At 35.3% G+C, this 20582-nt stretch overlaps 1 protein-coding gene across 1 annotated transcript in view; it reads right to left on the bottom strand.

Moving 5' to 3' along the window:
• Ctnna3 (catenin alpha 3) overlaps nucleotides 1-20582 on the bottom strand; it is a 1277532-nt gene that overhangs the window by 157358 nt on the left and 1099592 nt on the right. The gene's annotated exons all lie outside the window — the stretch shown is intronic.

The following is a 20582-nucleotide window of genomic DNA, read 5'->3' as shown; positions in this document are numbered from 1 at the left end:
TTGTTTTCAGAATTTAGACTTTTCTCAACAATGAGACATGTCTGTTTCTGGCAGCACCAATTATTTCAGAGAGATTAACGCACATTAAAGAAACTCATTATGGAATTTGCCTTCACTGTGAGAAGGCTAGCTATTTGGGCAAGAAACTGCTCTTGCCTGGACTGTTTGATGGTATGCTAAATGAATTGGATATGCAGGACCCACAGAAAAGTGACTACTGAACTTTCCAAAAGACACGATGGTTCTTTAGGGTTCCTGCTTCTCAGAAGAATGTTTCAGACATTCTGCGAGAAAGTGACTGTCAAACTACCAATATAGGTGATACAGTCTTTCAAATTTCCCAATTCATAGAAAAGTCTGCCAGATACTATGGGCCTGTAGGCTAAAAATGGATGCCACAACGAGACAGAAAAATTTGGGTGACTATCCAGGCAGCAAGATGTCTCTGTCAATTCTATAGTTACAGAATTTATAATGCTTAGTGGCAGCATAACCCACTTAATGAGGTAATACTATATTCTATTGGTGTCTTTGAAGAGTTGAAGACAGATAATTTTAGTTATAGTTTTCCTTAGTTATGATAAAAGATAAATTATATATGAAACATTCCAGATATAAATAGACCAAGCCTTGTAAGTGTAATTCCTGTTTGATACCTATTTTATTGTATTTAATTTTATTATATTAAAGTTAAAATCTTTTTTATTTAGACAGAAAAAAGAAATGATATGGGCTCACCCCCCTGTAAGCTGTGAATATGTTTTATTACCATTGGTTAATAAAGAAGCTTTTTTGACCTATAGCAGAGCAGAATAGAGCCAGGGTGGAAGAGATACAGTGAGAACTACGTTACAAGTGGTTTAAAAGTTGAGGGGCTTGATGACTGGACGGGTACGCCAAAGAAAAAAATTCATGAGTAGATGCTTTTATTTTTAACCTTTGGTCTACATAAATGTCAGCAAATTTTAAATGAATATAGTACCAAACAGGGTAATATGGTCTGCAACATAAGCACAGGGATATTGAAATGGTAGGGATGAAAGTTGGACGCTAGTCTGTTATACATAATAAAACGTGGCCTCACATAAACAAATACACAAATGAATGAATTTAGAATACTCAATAGCAAAGTTTATATTAAATTAAAAAACTATATGAACCTGAAGTTTTATTGACAGCTAAGGGAAATGCGAAGTGTTTATTTAAAGAAACCCTGGATGATAGTCCTTTTACTGTAACATGAGAAATACATAGAAGCATAACAACTCCAGAAGAACCTTGAACTTTATGAAGAGCCAATAGTGACACCATCCTCAAATTTTTTTATATAATTGTTGAGAGAGAAAATAATTAGCTATATGATGTCTGGGTAAATTAAAGTTCTTAATGTCAAGAAAAATAATACAAAACAAAAATGAAAACCAGTAGGAATAGTTCCTCTCATGTTATTTTTGAGGTAGAGGTATTGTTTTTTAATATGCAAGGTTTCTTAGTTACAGACATAAAGAGAATGATAATCCCCATAGCAACAAGAACACAAATATTACCCAAGTACTAGTGGCTAAGTAAAGTTTGTCATTGCAGATCTCTAAATGTTAAGATGGCTAATTTTCTGGTCAAGAAAAAGTATAAAGTGATCCTTGGCTCAGAGATCTTCTGGGAAGAATGGCTGGAAGATAGTAAGGCTAGAGGACTAGGAAGTATGTTGTGAGTACCAGAATGCTAGCTGTAACAAGAAGCTATACCTGTGAATAGAAAAAGAAAACATCCTCAACAAACGGTGCCAGCATAACTGAAGGCTGGCATGTAGAACAATGCAAATAGATCCATATCTGTCACCCTGGACAAAACTCAAGTCCAAGTGGTTCAAAGACCTCAACATAAATCTAGTTATACTGAACTTGACATAAGAGAAAGTGGGAAGTAGCCTTGAATGCATTGGCACGGGAGACACTTCCTAAATATAACACCAGTAGCATAGACACTGAGAGCAAAAATTAATAAATGGGACTTCAGTGAAACCTCAACAACATGGCTGCCAAAACAAGACCTGAACTTTACCCGGTAAGCCACAGCCTCATGGTGATAACAGATTAATAGAAATGGAATAAATTATGATGTAAGAGTTAACCAATAAGAAGCTAGAGTTAACGGGTCAAACAGTGATTTAATTAAAACAGTTTTTGTGTGGTTATTTTGGGGCTGGGCATAGGGAAAAGATAAGCAGCCTCCTACAAGAGATTGGCACTCCAATGTGTGCCAACTAAATCTACATACAACATGAGAAAACATGGAAAGGAATTCTGGACACAAAAGAACAGGGTTAAGCTCAGCCTCTTGGTAGCATTCTCTCAGGTGAGCTGTTTGCTAGAGTCAAGTGTGTCTCATTTAAGAGAGATTTCCTGACTCAGCTTTTTTAAGAGGCCCTGCCATGAAACACTTAAATCGTGTTGATGAATAGCTGACCACATGCTTTTGGGTGGTAGCAGGGACCTTGAAACTCTGTGGAGTTCTGGCAATAAACATGGCTCCAGCCAGTAGCTCTGCCATGAAGCATATAAAGATGCAAAATACACAGAGAAACTGGTTACTGTAGTATTTTATTGTGTTGTATTTGAACTGCTAAGGAAGGGGCAACAGCTGATAAAAGACATTTGATTATAAATGCTGCTGAATTAATCCAACATATGTTTTATGAAAATGCCTTGACTTCAAAATTTAAGTTAAAAGCTATGTTACTTTGGAGAAAAGGTTTTGCTTTTGTTTCCACAGGAAATGAGAGGCTGTGGATTCATTCTGGATTAAGCAAAATAAGGTTTGATTAAGGAAGACCCCCTGAGAAATCTCCAATAGGAGCAGATGGCCCAGATGTCTGAGTTCTACATCCAGAACAGCCTTAAGACTGCTGGCTGAGATGATCAAGTCTCACAGAATATTCCAGCCAAGACTTGACCATAATTCTAAATTTTGTTTAGGGCCCCATAAGATTATCAGCATCCCCAATCAGCAGGACGTAGCCTGGAAAAGTACACCCACATTCTCCAAAACTAGATTATGGATATTTATCTTTGTTTACAGTGTAGGTTACAAGATGTTATGGATTACGGTCTGGACAAAAAGCTAAACAAAGGATATTAAATTCAGAGTTCTTGTTTTGAATAAAAGAGGGGGAGTGCTCTGGGACAATGGTCTTTTATCTTGTCACCTGTATTATATTAATAAAACACTGGTTGGCCAGTAGCCAGGCAGAAAGTATAGGTGGGGAAATCAGGCAGGAAGTAGATGTGGGGCAGCAAGAACAAGAGAATTCTGCATAGAGAAAATATTCAGTCTGCAGCTGTCACCAGGTATAGAGGAAGCAAGATGAGAATGCCTTGCTGAAAAAGGTACCAAGCCACATGACTAACACAGACAAGAATTATGGGCTAATATAAGTTATGAGTTAATAAGAAGCCTGATTTAATAGACCAATCAGTTTATGATTAATGTAGACCTCTGTGTGTTTCTTTGGGGCTGAACAGCTGCAGGATGAGGCAGGACAGAAACCTTTCTCAACACACAACAGTATATGTTGCAAAGTACATATAACCAGTTGAATTTCAAGAATATCTTATAGACTTTGCCAAACAAAGTTGCAATGAGTGAATGAATACAGTTTCGAATAAATAGTGATTGTTAATTTCATTGGAACTAATAAGTATGACAAAACAGAACAAAAAAGTTTTTCTCAGAACTTCTTTGACTCTATGACAGGAGTTCCTTCTTTAACAGACAACTGTTTTCCAACACTAATAATCTGTGAGCTGGCTTTCTCCATTTGTTACCTACTCAACAATGTGTTGCCTATCGTCTGGACACAATTTATGCAAACTATATTAATAGCATTAGCAGCATCACTTTCCTCAAAATGAACAATACTGAATTCTCAGGGTTGATATTCTGCCTGTTCAGTAAAACACCCCAACAAAGACCTATATCAAGCTGTCCCTAGAAATTCCTGCATGCCAGAGTTGAAAAAGGAGTGGGGGAATTCTACTAGGACTGTAGCCTGGCAGGGACACTTTCCTCCTGTTAGACTTCCTGGTTTTGTTCTTCCAAATATCTTCCCCTGAAAAAAAGAATGGCAAGTGAAAAACAAAATACCTGTGCGTAGCGTTTTCACCATCACAGAAGCTAAGGCACGTCACTTAGGAAGCTGTAGCCTTCTAGTCTGCATGTTCCTGTTAGCAGATGTCACTAATCATACATTTGTAAACTTCACTGATGTAGCAACTAGACCCAACAATCCCAACGTATTGAAAAATGAACTATGCAGAATGCCACTGCTTCAATATGGCTCTTAAAGAGAACAGGATGATCACTTCTACACTATAGTTAAAATTATGTTTACTATGAGTCTAATTTCAAAGAAACTTTTCAGAAATCAAAAATATTTCTACCTATAGGCCTAATATTTTTAATGGCATAGGACAAACACAAAGTATAAACATGCTACACACACAAGAAATAGAGACAGAGCAAGAGAGAGAGAGAGAGAGAGAGAGAGAGGAGAGAGAGAGAGAGAGAGAGAGAACAAGAGATATAGAGAGAACTAAATATCAAACAAACAAGCAAAAGAGCCCACATACAAGTTGGAGGGGCTATGTTAGACAGAGAAAGCAAATATTTGACAATCCAAAACAATTTTGTAATAAAATACAATAATAACAACATCAAACAACATTTGGAAAAATTTGAATATTAAATGCATGCTAAAAGATGCCAATTTTAAAGTTTTGATTGTGTTAATAATATTGAAATTATTTTGAAGTAATGTCCTGTTCTTTAAAGATGCACACATGTTTAAACATATATTCAGGTAGCAATTATGTCTCTTGGTCAATATAGATAGAAATACAGAAAATAAATAAGGAAAAGTAAAATTAATATTTGCATCCAGATAAAATGAAAAAGTACTCTGAAGGAAAAAACTAAATAATAATGGGAAAATGTACGAATGAAGTAACATACACACACACACACACACACACACATATATATGTGTATATATATATATATATATATATATATATATATATATATATATGAGTTTATAGCTTTAAACACAGCAAAATTTGAAAGTTTAATGCCCATCCAGAATAAGACATTCAATGGCTGTTCATTGAGAATCAATTGTGATTCAGTGACTTAGCAATTATATTTATTTATATCATCTAACTGCCGCAGGACATATTAGTACATTGTAATTCTTATTTACAGATAATAAAACTATCTTGGAAAAACAAATATATCATGGGTGAAGTAATCCATGAAAGCTCTTCAAATCCATTTCCTGAGAGAACAAATCTTTATATTTTTCTTTTGAGGCTGAGAAAGAAAAATGCAATTCTATATGCCATTGATGGGCAATAATAAACAATCTCAGCCTTCACACAGTGCATGAAAGAAATCTATTCAGGATTTCAAATTTCTACTATAAATGGCCAGGAAATCCAAGCTTCCCCTTGCATTTCTGGCCCTACTGTTTACCTTGCCTCTCTGAGTTTCTCTGACGGGCAGAATGAAGGGAACCCTAAACTCAGACAGACTAGCAATGAAATCTTTCACTGTATTTCCTGAGACTCATCTCAGATTTATGGCTACATGCTTAGAGATATCATGATGTAGAAATGTTGGGCAAGAAATAAAACTATATTTTCCCCTTTCTCACTTCAGTGGAGCACGATTTCCATTTATCACCCTGTATTTTCTCACACAATATGTTCTTCAGAGCCAGGGTTATAAATTTGAAAATATTTATGAGCAAGACTACCTTGGATGCCATTTATGCCTGCCGGGCATTTCCTCGCAGCTCTCAAACTGCATAGCATGTGAAGAGCTTACCACTGGGTCTTGGCCTGGACTCTCCTGTGCTAAACAGGAGGCTCTCCTTTGACTACAATACTTTTAAGGAGTTCAAAGAACATTTGCTTATGAATGTTCTGAAATGTCCCATGTTTTAGGTTTCCAAGTAATCCATTCTTTTAAAAAATATTTTGTTTGACTTTCAGATTACAAAATAATCACACAATTTCCCCTTTCCCTTTGCTCCCTTCAGCTCCTCCCAGGTACCCTTCCTTGTTCTTTTTAATGAATAGCCTTTTTTATTAATTGTTATTTATATAGATATATCTCATAGATATATAATTTGTAGATACATAAATAAAACCTGATAAATTTTTATGTTGTTACTTGGGGCTGACCATTTTGTATTGAATAACCAAATGGTGTGGTCTTCCAAGAACTATTTCTTTAATTCTCAGTACTTCTTTGTAATTCTGTCTAGATGGAGGCCTCATGACCTTCCTCCATCACTGTTCATATGTCTATCAATGTCATCCTTTTTCATGGGTAGACACGCTAGTGAGACTTCATGGGTATAGCTTTGGAATAATTCATTTTAACTTGAGGGTTTCCTCACTTTCTCCTATGTAGTTCTATAATTACACTTGACAGATTTGATTTATAATATTTTACACTGCAATAGAGAATCGTATTGTCAAGCAAAAGACACAGGTCAATGCTCCATGCACTGCTCAGTACTGGCTAGAGTAATAACATCTACAAGCTGTATGTAGAAATTCAGTCAGGTTGACCCTGATTTCATGCTGTAAGGCATGATGGAAAATCTGGGTTAAACACCAGAAAAGGGGTTTCTCCCTTCTCTCAGTGATTCTGTAAATGAACAAGAAAGGGTTCACTTGGACTTTTTGGCAACAGGGAATTTTGTAGGTTTGAAATACTTACACTGACCAATACTGGAGACATCTTTAAACACATATTCTGTGTGGAAACTAAACAGCCATCCTTCAAACAGTGCCAAACACTTGAGTGATATTGAGAGCCTGAACTTTAATTATGCATGGCATAGGGGCCAAAATTCAAACTAATTTGTTGACATATAATCCAGAGAGTCCAGGAGTCATGAAAAGACACCTTACATGTTCTTTGTATCCTTCAATTTTTCATATCCAATCCTCCACCTAAAGAGAGTATAATATTACCTCTCTGTCCTAATTATTATGCAAATTGTAGAGTAAGATGTAGAGTAAGAAGGAAGACGATGAGCTTGAAAGTGAAGTAAATCGAGGGAGCAGAATGTGTAGACGCATTTCTAGATCTAACAGACTAAGTAAGAACAAAGAAAAGGTACACAATAGTCTCCTTTAATTTTGTAAGAAAATGAATCCTGCAACCAGGGCTGGATGGCACGATTCTTATAATTTCTCTATTTTTTTTATGATTTAGGACCTATCTGTAACACCACTTGCTAATAAGGTTTCAATCTATCTCTGTACTATTCTGCTTCCTTGACAAGTACCCAGTTTTTTGGTCACTGATGAACAATATAACTCAGTTGTATAATGGAAAATCAATCCCATGCCACCAACTCCAAAAGGCATGGCTGCAACCAGGAAATGGAACTTTCAGTTTATTGAAGTCTCGTGTGAGAACAATGCGGAAGAGCTGAAGGAAACCAGTCAGATGGCATTATTTTTCTTTTGTTGTTGGCAGTTGTGACAGAAGTTTGGAGGTAGAGGTTAAAAGAGACAAAAATGACATTCAAATTGGCCATATTTAGAGAAACTGTTTAGTCATAATGTACTTTGCTCAGCAGTATTTTGCTTAAAACTTAATCCACAAGCTACAGGTAGAAAATTATATGTATGTGGTATGGGAAGTCCTTCTGTCTATGTGTTGCTTTTATTGGCTAAGGAATAAATCTGTTTTGGCCAGTAGCTTAGCAGAATAGGGCAAGGCAGGAGTTCCACACGGACAGAAAAGAGATTAGGCATAGTCAGTAGGAAGCCATCGAGTCATCAGAGGCAAAAGACATGAGCTGTCAGATGAAACCTCGCTGGTAGACCATGAACCTCTTGGTGAAATATATAATAGGAATGTGTTAATTTAAGATATAAGAGCTAGCTAGCAATATGCTTCGGTGATTGGACAAGCAGTGATTTAAATAATAAAGCTTTGCGTGATTATTTCAAGTCAGGGCATTCAGGAAATGAACCAGCCTCTGCCTGCATCTATGATATTAAAATAATTTAAAGCTATTAAAGACTGTAAAAAATGCCAATACTTGTTTTTTATTCCATTTTCTTCATTAACTTCTAATTCTTTAGGTATCATTGGTAGAAATTTTTAGACGAAAAGACAGAATATAGCAATCATATAGTAATGACAGAGGGAAGGCTGAAAAGTAGGCATCCTTCTTAAGTCACTGATGACATTAGCAAATGTGTTACATCTGAGTGTGGGATCTGTTTCTAGAAGAGGATGCTCCCTGAAGCAGCTGAGACACAGAAGGATTTGATAAAGTGCTGTGCTGCATTTTGTGTATTTTCACATGAGATGATTTTGATGTTTACGTTCATTTTTCCTAGGAATGAATCTATGTCATTTTCTGTAGAGTGCAACTGTAAAATCTTAGAATTTTGGATACTTTTATACTATAATTAGCATTATGCAATAAAATTTGAATATATACATTATAAATTGAGATATACCTACATGTTGATAAAGTATAAAAATGTTTCCAAATTTCTAAGATTTGCATTAATATACTGAGAGAGACCCTGAACTAGAAAGAATATACATTTTTGAGTTAAGCTATTGTTTTAATGTGATCCATAATTTTATCTTATTTTTCTGTGAGGTTAAAATATTTTTCAAGAATAGAAGTTGGGGAGTTGACAAAGCAGAACTATTGCTTTCTTCTCTGAGTGGTACATATATCACTGTTCCATCTATTAAGCGCAGTAGCTCTGCCACAAATCTTCTTTCTACTTACAATTAATTAAGCAAAACTAAAACACTGAAAGATACTGCAAATCAAATTTAATTTTAATGGCTATGATGGTTTAAACAGAGATGAATGGAATGCATCAAGATGAATGAATTTATGTATTGTTATGCCATGTAATTCCTCTTCAACCCTCTCAGTGAGGAAATGTCTGACAATGGGAAGAGATGGGTTGACCACTCACAAAAGGAACATCTGAATCCTAGGGGGCGCCATGGAATATGCATTCCACTATTTCCTTTGCCTTGTTAATGTGACCTTTTAGTGTGAATCCAAAATGTAAGCAATACAAATTTTATAATCTAATGTATCCTGAACTTTAAACCATATGTCACTTCCAATGTAGAAATACAATCTTGATTTAGATACCTAATTAAAAGGGTGGCTTCCTAATAAATTAATACTCAATTGAAATTTAAAATATGCCTTACAGCATGTCCTATGGTCATACTCTTACCCCCATGAGACTTTTGAAGTAATACCAACAATTCTTTGTCTGATGCAATCTTATTCACTAATGTGTTTTATTTTATTATGTAATGACTTCACTGCCTCTTACAGCATCCTGTGACTGATTTCCTCTCCTACTGCAGCATCTCCAAAACCTCTTCCTGAATGCCGCTCATGCATAGGAATGAGCAGAAGGTGGGGTTTATCACAGCTGTGACACATTTTTTAATTGGGTCAATTTGTGGATATGTTTATGCCTTTTTTGAAATTATGTGAGAAAGTAATTTTCCAATCAGTTATATAACTTTATGCATAAATATATATATTTATTGCTCCTTCACTTTTTTCTTTATATTTCATGAAACTTAACATATTAGGACATATTACTGAATTCTGATTCTATTTGGAATTTAAGAATATACTTACTTTTATAGGCCAGAGCTGCATAAAAAGAAGAAACTATACTACTGGTTGGTCTGTCATTACCATCACTTTCCAATCCAATTACACCAAATTGCACATTTCAGAAGGCTTATTTTTTAGTTTGTCTACTATTCCTTTTAGAAGCGCGCGCACACACACACACACACACACACACACACATTTTCCCTCTTTTCATCCAAAATGTAACCTATCATGTATTTGCTCTTTTATTCACTTCTTTCACTTAATAATATACCCATTCAAACCTCTCATATTGGTACCCACCTTAATAAAAGCCTGCATATAATTTAGTACTTTTTTACCAGATATCAGAATTTTTTTTTTGGCTTTTCTTCCTAAATCACATCCATGTGATAATGAAGAGCCTAAAGTCTGTAAGTTCTGACACACAGTGCTTGCACACTTTCCTTTACCAAACGAATTAGCAACATGTCACACACAGAACAGTGTGTGCACATTAGCCTACATACAACTGGGAGGAGAGGCTGTGCCCTCACTAATATAAGTTACTCTATACTGTGTAAAGCAATGGTTTTGAGGCTGCAACATTCCTTCAGCTATTCCTCACACCCATAACTACTCCATTTTACAAGAAGCATTTTACTTTACCTCAACTACAAACTCCGAGCTAAATCTGCACCATGTTGTAAATGTGAACAGCACCAGCTGAAGCACAGACAATACACACATATTGCTTAAAGTAAAAGGGAAAAATCTTATAAAATTATGAGTGCAGATTATAACCATATGAACAGGACATTGACATATTAAAATCCTAACAGGAAAGCCAGTCCAGAGAACTTACGAACGCACTGGACTAAGGGAGGATGGAACACCCTCACATCATAAAGACATTGGAGGACATCTAACAATGTTCACAATAGCAATCTCAGCATTTCATTAATTAAGGTATCTCCCCAGGCCTCTTCATGTTTTAATTATTATTCTCTTTGTCTTTCTCCTCGTAGGTCTTTACTGTGGGGAATAGTACCACTACTAAAACACAGTGCACAGTATTAATCTTTAAAAACAAGAGAAAAATGGTTCTTACCTAAGTACTACTTTATTTCTGTCAAATTGTCCTACTACTAATTTGATTCAGAAGAATTATTCTACAAAATATAATTAAACAGCAAAATTTTCATTTATCTTAAAAATTTTCACAATATAATATTCTTTGTAAATGCTTAGCTGTAATTATTCTTCTCTGTAAGAAATTAAAGTTCAAAAGATTAGTGAGAAACTCAACACCTGGAGCCCTGCAGCCTTTTCTAATCCCTAGTGTTTATCCTCAGTTCAGCAGCTCGTTCCCTTCCTCCCCTTGTTCACTGTATCTGTAAGAGTGGCCACGTTTCCTTCATGACTTTGGAAACTACAGTTCACCCTACCCAAGAGTGCTTCAGACTTCCTCAGCTAAGGGATGTCAGTTTGTTTATAATTGTACTTAACATGTTTTTTTTTTTGCTACTCCATTTACTGTCAGAAAAATACCTACATAAAGAATTATTTTCATATCTGTAAACATGGCCACCAAAATGGACTTCTAGGTAGATTAAATTTCACTAGAAACTGACAATATATAGCCCATCATAACGGTTATATTGGCCTCATTGTCTTCAAACATTCATATAAAGGATGGTATACCCATTATCACTTCATCATCTACCTAAGTATAAATAAGTTTGAGGTTCATATCTCATTGCCCAAATAGTATTCCCGATCTATAAAGTAGCTTTCTGTTATTGATTAATAGGTTGATTTTCCTACTATTTAATTTAGGAGCTCATCATAAATATCAAGAACACTAGTTTCCTGGAATTTATTATAAGGGACTTCCCTGGTCAACTTTGCTTCTGTTGATCTCTTTACAGTATTTTGTGACCTCACTTTTTGTTTGTTTGTTTTATTTTCTTTCAAGTCAGAGTTTCTTTTCATAGCCCTGGATGTCCTGGAATATTCTCTGTAGACCAGGCTGGCCTTGAACTCAGAGACCCTCCTGCTTCTGCCACCCGCATGCTAGAATTAAACGTGTACACCTGCATTTACAAATAACTATGTGCTATGATTTCAACCCTTCCACCACATGTGGGGATAATATTTTCCCTCCTGTCATTTGATGTATCATGCTTATGGCAGAAAGAAAGGTCTCAGCAGACAACACACCTACTGCCTGGATACAACAGCTTTCATAGAATGACTTCTATGGTACATCAGATCAACAGTCTAGGGCATCTTGTTAACAGGACGAATGTCCTACAATAGATTTAAAAAAAAAAGCAGATAGATAGACGGATGAATAGATACACCGATTGAAGATACATTGATATGTATATACCAAATATGAATATATAAACATGTTCATACTGAAAAGGAAATTGATATATGTCACACATTTAGATTTTAAAGACATTTAAAATGATTATGGACTAGAGGAATAACTATGTTTTGATTTTTTCCCTGCATAGACTTAATTCAGTTATTATGTATCAACGACTAAAATTATCCACCAGATGGCGTTTAGAACTTATTATGAAATCCTTTTTTTCTCTTATATTTGTTTCCATAAATTAATGTTGACTTTTCCTAGTGTAAGTTGAGCCTTACTCCTTTGGACTAAAGAAAAACTTATCACGAGCACATGCCTACGACACTGTTACAATTAAGATATTTTATTTCCTCTGTGAGTACTTTTTGATCATTACTGAACTTGTTTATTGTGTCTGTTTCTATGAATTTTCATTGGGTTCATCAATATTTAGGTTGCTGAGAAAATGAGCAGAGCAGGCTATCATCTGTTTTCATTATCTTTCATTTTAAAAGAAATGGAGGAACATATTTCGTCTTAGTGGTAATGTCAACTTTTGGAGGCCCTCAAGGTTAAACATGGGACCTCGTATGTGTGATGCAAGCACTCTACAGCTGAGCTAAACCTCCTTCCCAACCTAATGCTAAATCTCACCATGATAAATAAACTTTGAATATATTTGCAATCTTGATTATTCTTTGGTAGATTTTTCTCATACTTTGATAAGTATTATTCTTCCTTTGTGGTTTTTAATCTTCTCAAGTAAATACAAGAATAACATTCATTATATTATGACTAAATTCAAAAATTCAAGAATTCAGAAAAAACAGAGCCTACCCCTAGTAGATTGTAAGGAATAATAAAAAGTCAATAAGGAAATAGACCTAGGCAGTGGTAGCACACATCTTTAATCCCAGAATTTAGGAGGCAGAGGCAGGGTGATGTCTGTGAGTTCAAGGCCAGACTGGTCTATAAGAGCTAGTTCCGGGACAGTCTTCAAAGCTACAGAAAATCCCTATCTCAAAAAACAAACAAAAAAATCCCTAAATAAATAATAAAAGAAATAGAAAGGAAGAAAAAACCTATCAATAAATCTAAGAGCTGATTTTTTTGAGAACTAACCAAAAAGAATGACAGAGATGACCCAAACTAACAGAATTATAAAGTATCAGAGAAACATTTAAGAGAAAACAAAGGAGTCCAGAATATCATGAGGAAATATATTAAAAAAAAAACCTGTATTCTATTAAGTTGAAAAATCTGAAAGAAATGGATGACATTCTTGTTTCATCCAAACTCATAAAGTTAAGCCTAAAAAGCTTTTTTAAAAAAAAAAAAACAAAAGAAGATTGAAATAGTAATAAAAGCCTTCTTACTAAAACATCCAGGCCCAGGTGGATTCACAGCAGGCTTGTACCAAACATTCAAATAAGAACTGCAACTAATCTTTCTAAAACTCTTCAAAAAACAGGTAGACAAGGCACACTCCCTGACTTAGTCTATGAAACCAGTATTATTCTAATACACAAGGAAGGAAGGAAGGAAGGAAGGAAGGAAGGAAGGAAGGAAGAAAGAAAGAAAGAAAGAAAGAAAGAAAGAAAGAAAGAAAGAAAGAAAGAAAGAAAGAAAGCTATAGCTCTATATTCCTGATAAAAACAGATGGGAAATACTCCCAAACATAATGAAGCTCATATCAAGAAAATCATTCACCTTAATCAGTCTGGCTGTGCCCCAGAAATGTTGTGTTCATTCAATATATGTAAGTCAATAAATATAGTAAATCATATCAGCGGTCTTAAAGGCAAAACACACATGATCATCTCAATAGATAAAGCAAAAGCTTTTTGGCAAAATCCAACATGTTTTCATAAAAACAGTGCTAGAGAAAGCAGGACTAAAGGGAATACACCCCAACATAGTTAATATTACCTAAATGTAGAAACACCTCAAAATGTAGCACAAGCTAGAACTGTCTACAATCCTCACTGCTTTTCAACATAGTGCTAGCAAGAGAAGAGGATTCAAATTATACAAATGATGATCTCACATTGTTATTTTAAATTGTATTTCCTTTGTGACTTGAGAAGTTGAAGACTTTTCTTGAGATTAAACCTGGTCTTCCTTAGTTGATGAAATTGTAATAAAGCATTTGATCATTTAAAAAATTGATGTCTTATTTGCAGCATTCCAATATTAATATATGTATGAAGTATTTTATAAAATTTAATTCATAAAATCCTCTACTTTGTTTTCATGTGGTTTATTATGTCTTTCAAATAAAAGTTATTCATTTTGATGGCATCATAGTTTTCTTTCTTCTTTTTATTAAGGCTTTTTAAAACGCGTTGTTCTAGTTTTCTCTCTGTGGCTGTTATAAAGCAGCCTAGTCCAAAGCTACTTGGGGAGGAAAGAGTTTATTTGCCATACACTCCTTGGTCATAATCCATAACTGAGGGGATTTATGGCAGGAACTCAAGCAGGGATTCAAAGCAGAACACATGGAGGAATATTATTTCCTGGCTCACTTGCTGGCTTGCTCCCTGGTTCATGCTTACCTAACATTTTTATATGTCCTGAATGATCAGTCAAGGAATGATACCATATACTCGTGACTGGCCCCACCTGCACAAGTCCCTCACCAACCTGATCTATGCAATTCTTCAATTCATATTTCTCTCCCAATACCCTAGTACGTGTCAAGCTGAAAATTAAAGCTATCATTAAAGGTATCTAAGCATGTGCATATAAATTCTTTAAATATTTTTCATTTGTCCTTTTGACTCCCAAGTTGTATTCTAACTTTCAGTTCTATAATTTATGAGTTTTATTTCATATATGTATATAAATGGTTAAAAACATATAATCACCAAACACCTTGCTTTTTTGCTTGCTGTCGGTTTGTTTATTTTGAGATGGACATCTCTTAGCCATTACATAGGTGTATTCTCTTGGTACCTTTGTCAAAGTTTAATTGGTCATTTATGTGTAGTTTACTTGAAAACACTTAATCCATTCTCTTATCAATTTGTATATCTGTAATACAAATTCTGATGCTTCTAGTTCAAGCCCAACAGTCCCCATCACTTGGCAGCTTATAATAATGAACAAATTTGCAGTCTGGAGAGACATATATGTGTGAGATTTCATGGTTAATAATTTTAAGTGTGGAGATTGAAAGCTTTTAGCTAAACATATATTATTTTCTCTTATTCACTGAAAGCTATATTTTAGAGATTTTTGTTTTGTATATTCTGTTTTGTTGAGATAAATTTGCACTCTGTAGCTCTTGCTGTACTGGAATTCATTATTTACCTTAAGTTAGTTTCAAATGTATAGCAATCTTTCTGCCCCGGACTCCTGAGTGTTAGAATTACAGGTACAAGTCACTATGCTCAATGCTCAAACGTTTAAATTACTGTAACTCTAAAAACCACATTTTATTGCATGTACCACAGAGCTAATCACTGTGATACTATGGCAAAAAAAATGTGCAGCAGCTGAACTTCCAGGGTAATATGATTTCTCCATTTGAAATCCCAGAGGCTCTGATCCCAGCTTTTGATTCATGCCTTTATCTTTTCTTCGTTCCCAGTCAAGTCCATCCCTGGTGGACTGCTGGATGAGACAGCATCAGAAAGCATTGTAGCTGTTTGGCTTATATAAACCTAAAGGGCGATGATAGTGCTGATTCTTTTAGGAGCACATGAAGATTCTCTAGGGCAATGGCTGACAAGAGGTTGATAATTACTTCCCATAAAAAGACAGCTAGAAACTATTTTAGACTTTGTGGGCCGTAAGATTTTGTTCGTAACTGTTCAGCTCTAACATTGTAGTACAAAATTAGTCAATAAAACTTTATTTACACAAACAGCTGGAAGGCAGTTTGGCCAATGGGCTGTAGGATTTCAACATCACTCTAGCATTACAGTGTGAAACAATTCCATGTGGCCTCCCGGCTTCTCCCTTACACTTCTCGGTGTCTCAGAACAGACACAAGTCTGGAGATCACACCTTAGAAGCAACTCCTATATACTTTGATAGTAATAGCCCAAGTGGTGACATGAGAAGACATTATTTTCCCTATAATTCCCTATGTTAATCAACTGAGACACTTTGCCCAAAATACAAATTACTGGTGGTCTCCTCGACCATACAAATGGGTAATAAGAATTCCTATTTGCCACAACTTGAATTGACAATTTCTACATTATATTTCCATTTTTAAAATTTAGTCAGGAATAAAAGAAATACCTATGGCACAGGAAAGAAAACATGGAGTAAAGCCTGCAAATATTTCTGCTCTGAACAAAACGGCATCTTCATCAATAACAACAAGATGTTATAGGTCTGTGGGAAAGCATAGTCGTAAACTGTATGCAGTTAAGTGGCTATACTCATCAGAAAATATCATATAGATCCTTACTTCATACTGTGCATATATTTCAAGTCCATACAAATTGATTATCAAATTGTTCCATATAAAATAATAGGATAAAACTTTAACAACTAAATGGCAAAGAATATTTTTCTTAACCTTAAGACATAAAGTTAAGCACTGAACATGAATGTATAAACATTAATAAAACTTCTATTAACAAAAGTAATTTTAACTCAGTAAAAGCATTAACCTTCAGGGTGTGAAAGATGCAGTCCTTAAAAAGCTCTACTTGATCAGTAAGAAAACAATGCAGTAGAGGAAAAGACAAAAGATTAAAAGCACACTGAACAAAAGAAGATATCCAAATTATCAGAACATGTTTTCAGACGGCTTTAGAGGATGGGTAAAGCTGAATCAAAATCCTGAGCTGTATCCCCTTAGAATCTACAAAAATAAATATAGAAAAAGTTAGGCATTCTAGCATGCATTTAGACCAAGAATTGAGAAGGCAGAGACATTCAAACCATTAGGGTTCAATGGCCAGCCACCCTAACCTGTTTTGAGAGCTCCAGACCAATGAGGTACTCTGTCTCAAATACAAAGTGGATGGTACATAAGGAGCAACAGTCAAGGTTGCCTGCTGCCCTCCATACTCACGTATATACACATGTATATGTTTATCTGCACATAAACATATACATATATCATCACACATGGATGTATATTACAGTGTACATAGTAGCTCATCATGACATACAACCTTACATTAGACAAATGTCCATGGTTAAGCAAATTGTGATGTACTGATCCCAATGCTGAATAAGGTCAGAAGATAAGATGATACATGGCTGAAACACCATAGCCATAGATTTGAACAGAGGAAGTCAAAAGTACACCAGAGGACACATATACATGCACTCAGGCACGTTCTCACTGACATCTGTAAGTGTTCATAGGTACTCTTTTCCTTTTACATGGAGATCCAATTTTCAAAAAGCTATTGTATGTATAAGTCTCCTACAAACAAAATTATGAGATAGCATCTATAGAGCATGCTGTAGAGGGGCCATTATTCTGGCCACGGTAACTGCTTTACATCTCAGACCAAAAGATATGGATTACCGATAAAATGCCGATATGCCTTCTATGCCCCAAGGATAACAAGAGCTAGGTTATTTTATTCTAAAACTGGTAGCATGTGTTGTTGTAAATGCTAGAATCAACTCAGTACCACACAGTGTTTTCTACTGAGCTATTTCAACTATTTTGCCTCTAAACAGTTCAATGGAAAATATCTGGGTACATTCATAATCTCTGGTAAGAATATAGAACGCAGGAGCAAATTAGAAAGTAGTAGCATCGAAGTACCTGGAAACTGCATCACAGAAGATGAATGGCTTGACCTATGGAGTACCTATTGCACGTGTTCATCGTCCCAAGAGAATGATGGTGTCTATAAAACAGCAGTTATCAGGGGACTGATGATGCTGTGAAGTGAAGCAATAAAGCTCAACTTGAGAACACCAAAGCATGTTTTCCCTTCAAGGTCAACTTGTAAAAATTTTCATGTAACCCAAATACAAATGTAAAAAAAGTATTTAAATCAAGACACTCAAAACTGTAAAATTATAAAAGAGAGATGTGCAAAATGTTTGCATTGAACTGTAGTAGTGGGGTTTATAATTCAATGAACATTCCTGTGAAAGAAGGTGAAAATATAATCACATGATCCATTTATATAAAACACCTCTTCAATTACAAAATGTGCTCCCAACCTTGAAGATGGTTTGAATGATTAGCAGCATATAAAACATTCATAAAGGGCTTCGATAGCACATATAAAAACAATTTTCAATTAATAACTAATGAGAAACCACCTTGAAACTAGCAAGAAATTGGAATTCTGTTTTAAGACAAATGCTGCTCAGTTATTTTCAAGAACAATAAAACATAGTAGCTTATTTTATACATTTAAAATAGAGAGATGGATGAGTGTAACTTCAGTGCCAGGCATTGTTTTAAGGCATTTACAAATATTAACACACTTGGCACTTGTTCAACCCTTTCCAGTAGGAAAAAAGTGTTCTTCGCTGGAAGAAAGATGCAGAAGCTTGTGAAGTCCAAGAAAGTCGGGAGGTTCAATAGACTCTCGAGGAGCCTCCAACCTTTGTGTGACCAGTACACAATCCCTACCTAGAGCAGACTCTCTGATAGAGCTGCCTACAGTTTATGCATGAAGCACTTCAACTTAAGCTAGCTGGCAGTCATGTTGGAGTGGGCTTTTCACTGACTCAGCTTCCCATGTCACCCACGTTCAAGCCCACAATCCCTCATCTTTGCTCCTGTATGTTACCTCAGTAAAAATGTTGGCACACTAAACCAAATTTGGATGGAATCATTTCTTTGCTCTCATTAGTGATCTGGATGACCTAAAGAAAGCTTGTTGAAGGAAGGCCACTTATTGGTTCCCAGCTGCTTAGCCCCAAAATAATCACGGAGAAACTGTATTAATTAAACCACTGCTTGGCCTTTTAGCTCTAGCTTCTTATTGGCTAACTCTTACATCTTAATTTAACCCATCTACATTAATCTGTGTATCACCATGTGGCAGTGGCTTACTTGGTAAAGTTTCATCCAGCTCCAGTGGAGCTCGATGGCTTCTCTAACTCTGCCTTCCTCCTCCCATGCTATAGGCCAAGACAGTTTCTTTATTCATTAACCAATAAAAGCAACACATAGACAGAAGGACCTCCCACACCAAAAGCTCATTAGTTTCTTGATAAACATTTGCACAGTTGATCCTGTTTCTCAAAACTATAGTGATCAAAGCACAATGAACAACAATATGGACAGAGAAAAACTGCAGAGGGAGAATTAAGTAAAAGGAATCAAGATGAAAAGAGAAAAGGAGATGCCTTAGAAATAGCCATTAGTTACAGAACAACTGTCTTAATGGGTAAAATTATGCCTATGCTCCATTTGGAATTCAAACCTTTCTTCTAGAGTAATGATTTTAACCACAAGGGAGCTTATTACTATAATAACATCAATCAATCAAGTTTGTCACAGTAAAATATAACTCTGTGTTCAACCTTCCAACACTGGCCCTATATGAAATTGCATTATTTTGGAGAGAGAAAAGTAATTTGCCATTTTTCTATAAATATTATGTAGGTGACATTCAAAATTGGTGAAAATAGAAAAGAGGAAACTGTATGTTCCTATGTGCTACATAGTACATTGGAAGAGATCAAAGATTAATTCTAATAACCTAGAGGAAAAATAAGTGCTACGTATTTACCTAGTGTTGGCTTAAGATCATTTTTTTAAAATTCAAAAAGTCACAATGTTAATGTTTTCTCGTGCTCATGTAGGACAAAGCCACACAGCAGAATTCATGGTGTTTATTTATAAGGGGAGTATGACAGAAAAACTAACTTTAGAGAGATGGTTTTATTTAAAAATCAAACAGAATTCCCAAGGAATTAGCTTCATTATTAGTCCACAAAAGTCTCAGAAACAAAGTAGAGCTTGTTCATGGTTAAACAACAAGAAAGTAACAGAGGTAAAATTCAATTCATGTTCACACATTTCCTGACATTTATAAACTCATGGTGGAAGGGCAGGGCTGAAACAGGAAAACGAAAGACAGCTAAGAAACCAGTACAGTCATTTCACATGTGACTGTAAAGGAAAACAAAATTAAGCGGGGCTGAAGGGGGTGAATAGCAATGTGATCAAAGCCAGAAAAATGGAAGAAAGAGAATATAAGTTATATTGGAAAATAACATATGAATTGGGAAGACGTGAATGGAATTAAGAAATGTTCTGGAAAGCTTGGGTTTATTGAAAGCTTGGTTTATCAAATGATGTTGCAGAGACTCAATGGAAACAGGAAAATATGAAGAAAAGGCTAGTATGATCATCTAAAGGGAAAGTTAGGCAGAGAACTTTAGCTTAAGGGTGATTTCCACTTTATGTGATGAGTGTTCTGTCTGTCTGTCTATCTGTATGTATGTATGTATGCTATGTGAGTGTCTGGAGCATTGCAGGTGAGGAAAGAGCATCTCTCTCGCAAACAAGAGAGTTCCATTTATTTATAAAAACATCTTAAGTATGCAATGTGCTTTGTCATGCATAAGAAAGTTGAGATATGT

This window comes from Arvicola amphibius, chromosome 9 (genome assembly GCF_903992535.2).
Source record: "Arvicola amphibius chromosome 9, mArvAmp1.2, whole genome shotgun sequence".
Lineage (NCBI taxonomy): Eukaryota > Metazoa > Chordata > Mammalia > Rodentia > Cricetidae > Arvicola > Arvicola amphibius.
This window is presented reverse-complemented; position numbering and strand designations above follow the sequence as displayed.